Genomic DNA, 6,000 nt, shown 5'->3' with positions numbered 1-6,000 from the left:
AAAAAAGAAAAAGGAAAGGAAACATACCGTATATTCTGGCGTATAAGACGACTTTTGAGAGCGTTGAAACAGCCTCCGAACTCGGGGGTCATCTTATACACCGAGTTGTCTTATACACTAGAAATAAGGTAGTTTCTGGTGTATAAGATGATTTTCTAGGCATGCAACTCGGTGTCGATAGTCTTATACGCCGGAAATAATGTAGTTTCCGGTGTATAAGATGACTTTCTAGGCATGCAACTTGGCGTTGATCGTCTTATACGCTGGAAATATTGGTAGTTTCTGGCATATAAGACGACTTTCTAGGCATGCCACTTGGCGTCGATCATCTTGCGACTCGGCATCGATCATCTTGCGACCCAGCGTCGAACTCGGGGGTCATCTTATACGCCGGGTTGCCCTATACGCCGGAATATATGGTAGTTAAAGTTATTTTACTCCAACATCATTCACTATGCCTCTTTATATCTTTTTTATACTTTCTTTTTTTTAACAAAATTTTATTAAGTTTATATAGATGAGGAAAAACAGGAACAATACAGGTATGGTAAAGGGAGGGGTGGAAGGAAAGGGGAAGGGGAAGAGAATAAGGAATTAGGGTAAAATAAGGATAGGTACAATCACATATTTCAACAAACAAGCTATTGTCCGAATCATAACAATGAGTAAATATCATATTCAACCATTTTTACTAAAGCTTAGACTATAACATATTAAAAACAATTAGTAAACAAATACGTTGATCTATTAAATAAACACTACTAATAAAATCTCAAAAAATCCTAACAATCAAAAGTAACAAATGAAAATCAGTAAATCAGGAAAAATAATCATATCATCAAAATGTTAGTTAGAACTCAATTAAAAATCAGTCATCTATTCTAAAATATTCTTCTCTAGAGCACGGAAATCATACATCTGGGCTATCAATGGTAATAGACAGGTTTTCCATTTTAAGTATTTAGGTATTCAATTTCAGAATAGTGGTGCTTGGACTAAACATCGAACCCAGGTGCTGAATTCGGCCTCCTGTAGCCATCAGCAGATTATAAAATTCTTTTTTACCCAAGGACACCAGTTTATTCCTTCTGCTCTGCGTATATATAAAGCCAAAACCCTGGCCCAAACTCTTTATGGAATTCCCATATGGATACGAGGCTTCAAGTATTGGATTGAAAGAACCCAGGCTGTTTTTCTTAGGAAACTTCTGGGTCTTCCTCCCTGTGTTGGATTTGCTTCGATGTACCTGGAACTGGGCATTCGTTCAGTCAAATGCATGGCATGGATTAACTCCTTTAAATGGTGGTTTTGGGTGCTCTTTTCGGCAGTCCCTGGTAGCTACCTCTCCCTGGTGTTTGCTGACTCTCATACTTCTCATTTGGAGAGGTTGCTGACGAAGAAACTCCACTTGCTAGGTTTTACGGGGGATGCTCTGGGAGATTATGGTCTCAAGGACGCCCAGTTTATGGTAGTCCAATGGCTTGTGGACACAGATTTGCAATACTTAAGAGTCAGAGTCAACAAAACCTGCTCCCCTTTGATCTTCAGCCATTCTAATAATTATGGATTGAGGATGGCTTCATATTTCTATACTCTAACCATCCCCAAGTATAGAAGAGTCTTTTCCCTAGCCTGTTTCAATGTCTTGCCATCAGCACTACTCGACGGGCGATTCAAGAGGCTCCACTTTAGTGAGCGACTATGCCCCTGTGATAGGGCTGAAGTTGAAACTGTGGAGCATGTCTTATCATACTGCCCTATGTATAACACAGCCAGAATTAAATTATTGTCTCTCCTTGAAATTGATCCCTCTGGTTCTAATGTTAGTAATTTGGTCTTATATTGTCTAGGGGATGACTCCTCCTATATTACTTCTCAGGTGTCTAAATTTCTTTTAAGAGCTGTAACTATTAGTGGAGGACATTGTAATTCCCTTTAGCCAAGGCTTCTGGTGTTAATTGTTTATGATTATATTTTTCTTGTGTTTTCTTTTGTTACACTTGTATTTTGGTCTGTGACCGCAAATTAATTAATTAATTAATTGAACCCTTCAAGTTCTAACATGTCTCTAACCATTGATAAAAATTTTCCCAAGTTCTAAAATAAATTGAATCATTTTTTCCTTTCATTTCTAATGTTAGTCTATCATTTCTGCGCATTCTAAAATTTTAGTAATTATAATCTGGTCAGATGGTAAATTCTCATTTTTCCAAAATTGGGCAAATACTATCATTGCAGCTGTTAAAACATGCAATATCAAGTAGTCATTCTCTTTACCATAATTAGGTCTTAATATTCCTAACAAAAACAATTCCAGTTTAAATTCTATCTGTAGTTTCATCATCTTTTCCAACCATCTATGGATCTTAGACCAATATTTCTTAGCAGAAGGGCATATCCACCAGGCATGGCTGTTGTTTACATTTCCAGCAAATATCCGAAACAGTTTTAAACATTTTTGCTAAGAGAACTGGTGTCATATGCCATCTATAAAAGATCTTATATAAGTTTTCTTTATATGCTACCGCTTTTGTAAGCTTCATATTTTTATCCCAAAGTTTTTGCCAGTCTTCCAAATCTATAGAATGTCCAAAGTTCTTTGCCCATACTATCATTGTTTCTTTCACTTATTCTTCTTCCATCTTCCAGTTTACAAGAAATTTATAGAGTTTTCTAATCAAATTCTCATCTGTTTTTAGCAAAATTTTATCTAATGAGGTCTGTTCTTTGTAAAAACCTGTCGATTTTATATCTTTTTCGTATCTTGTTTGAATTTGCAAATAGGACCACCATATCAAGTCAATACCTTGTAGTTGTAAAGTTTGCCTGTCCTTAAGTTTTCCCTCTTTGTCTAAAATGTCTTTATAACTAACCAGTTTGTCATAATTAATCAGATTTGGATAAGCAAATGCTTCCATTGTTGAAAGCCACCCAGGTATTTCCATATATATTTTATGTTTAATTTTCTCCCATTCTGAAAGTAGTACGTTTCTTATTGCATGATTTTGAAAGTACTTATGTGCTTTAGATTTTTCGTACCATATAAAAGCATGCCAACCTAACTGAAGGTTGTTTTTTATACTTTCTATACTTGCTTCCACCACATTCACATGCTACTTCATACATTGCCTTTTGTTGGCTTTGATCTCACCTCTCTCTGTTTAAAGACTTCATCAGATACATCTAAATACTTTCCCTTTATATAACCCTATTCACTCTTCCTTCAAATTTTGTGATTTGTGATTTGTGTGTGTGTGTGTGAAACTAATTCTATGGGAGATGTTGTTAATGGTTTTATGTACAGTACATTCTCTAGCTGAACTTTTTCTAATAATGATGAGTGTGTCATCTGTATAGTTCATCCACATTTTGAGTTGTATCTATAGACATATTAGACTTTCTGGACCTTGCATGACTGTCCCTTCTATAAATCTAGAAATGGATGATTTTGTGAGTATTCCTCTGAATTCCCTGTCTATTTGTCTTTCATATTGTAAATAAGGGGTGAGGTAGAAGTGTGTAAGCCGCATAAGTTACAGTATATCTAAATCAGTTTAAAGGCCACATAAATCTATATAAATAAATGTAAATGTGGGTGCTTTAATTTTTGTCTGTTGTAGTAGATTTGGCATGTTATATACTAGTGCTGTAATTGATATTTTGTCTGGTTTTGTATATATGGATGTGAAAAGTGCTATGAGATCTTTCAGCTTCATAAACACACAACATATCCATTTTTCTTTTGTTTCATTTGTTTATTTATAATTTTTATTATCTATTCCTCCTAGATTTCAAGTTACAATTTTCATATGCCATGAACATTATTCTACAGGTCCATAGATATTGTGTTGATCATCATAACTCTGGTCCGTCAAGGATAGATAATGCTTTTAGATTGCTAGAGAATGTCTAGACCTGGTTACCAATCTAAGTCTTACAATGCCATATTCAATATTCTCTGCTAATTATAAGAACAATAGTGATTTGTTTTTGAACATTTTCCAGTATATGACAGATCCAACCTGAGCATCTATGCTTTAATTCAAGAATGCTTCTAGTACTATGACAGCTAGGATAATTAATTTAGAGGATGTCTTAAAAGCCATTTTATTGTTGCTATGTTACCTGGAAACTTATGTGGAGATTTAATAGAGATTAAAAGGAAAGAGGATGCCAGATCCCGTTCTTCCAGAGTGAACGTATTTTTCATTTTTTCATTTTTTTCATCTTGATGAAGGATATAATGAAGATAACATTTAACATTTGTAAAATACAGTACCCTCCAAACACCGAAGGCATGATAGACACAGGTCAATAGTGACCAGGTATAAACAAGAATATATGGCTGTTGCATCTTTAGTATTCATGTAGAAAAGAGAATCTTAGCAGATGTTGCTAGTGTTAAGAATAAGATCTGCAGAAATTCTTTCTCCTGTACAAGTTTAAAGAATAAAGAAGACCAATATTTTACATCTGGCAAATCCATTTCAGTAAAATCACACTGTGGCCTTTGTGGAAAAAAAATCAATCTTGATACTGAATTACTATTTTGTCTTGTACAATGGAGTTCATTTTCCATAAGCTGATTGTGTTACTTTCAAGGTATTTTACCAACTATGAAATGTTCAACACATTTGGGAACTGCAGATTCTTCTTTTGACATTTCCTTCATTTTAATATTATAAAATATTTTTTAAAAAAAATAATAGGAAAAAAAGGTGATGTAAAGAAATTGCCCAACTAATAATCTGCTAAACTTGATTCAGACCATAATAATGTGATGTATAAGTATTCATTCCTTGGGGATTTTTATATGTACAAAATTATTAGACATGTGTTTTTCAGAAAGACAATATTTATTCTCAGTTTTTAGGAACCTGTACATCAAAAAAAAAAATCATGATTATAAATCTTTATTTCTATGTCATGGAAGCTATTTTTCAGGATTCCAGCTGGGGATTGCTAATGACATTTTCCCTAGCCTGAAATGAACCCATCATATTGGTTATCATAAATTCTAAATCATTCAAACAACTAATCCATTTAGACTGGATAGCAATGATATTCTAGTAGACAAGGTAATACATACAGTAGATTAGTTTTTATTTGCAGATAACATAAGGCTGAGGTTTTCATAGGAACATTCTGCTAAAATGAGGTGTATTCTCAAAGTACTAAATATTTATTGAAACTTTTATGTTCTCTTCTATATGTGCCTTTAAAATCCATTTATTTCTTAAAGACATATTTGTCTGCTGGACTGCTCATTTCTGATGACATTACTGGTATTCCTATTGTACTATTAACATATTTGTTTCTTCATTAATCAAATTTATAAGGTTATCCATCTCATGAAAATGTGACTCTGGGCATTGACTGGAGAGCAGGGGCCAAGGCGGGATGTTTAGAGTGAAGCTCCGCAGTAGGAAGGATGACAACGGGAATGTGAATGACAGACATGGAGGGGGGGAAGGAGGGAGAAAGTTTACTGAGGTGGAGTGCCCCAGAGAGGGGTGTGAGAAGAGAAAACAGTTTAGGGGTGTGGAGCTTACATTCGATCAAAAAAGGAAGGGGAGGAATCCCCCTAACCTACGATCATATGAGGAGGTGGGAATGGGCAGTAACACACACACAGGCAGGAAAAGTAAGGAAAATGCAGTTAGTGACACGGAAGCTACGACCAAAATGCAGATTGGTCGGTTGGGACCCATGACGAGATCTAAGAGCCGGGCGCAAACAACGTCTCACCTATAAATGAACTCCCCCATCAACTAGAATGTACCCTGATGATGTTGGCAGCTGCCAACGAAAGCTTGGTGTTTTATTGAATTAAACTTTTATAGTTTTGTAAATTTTCCTGGTGCTCATGCTTTTAGCGATTTGAAATGAATACACCCAGGAATCAGTCTTTTGTTTTTAATTATATATATATATATATATATATATATATATATATATATATATATATATATATTTATTTCTAAAATTTGGATTGCTAGC

This window comes from Crotalus tigris, unplaced genomic scaffold, assembly GCF_016545835.1.
Source record: "Crotalus tigris isolate CLP2741 ecotype Arizona unplaced genomic scaffold, ASM1654583v1 scf7180000017742.2353718, whole genome shotgun sequence".
Lineage (NCBI taxonomy): Eukaryota > Metazoa > Chordata > Lepidosauria > Squamata > Viperidae > Crotalus > Crotalus tigris.
Note: the sequence above shows the minus strand (reverse complement) of the source record.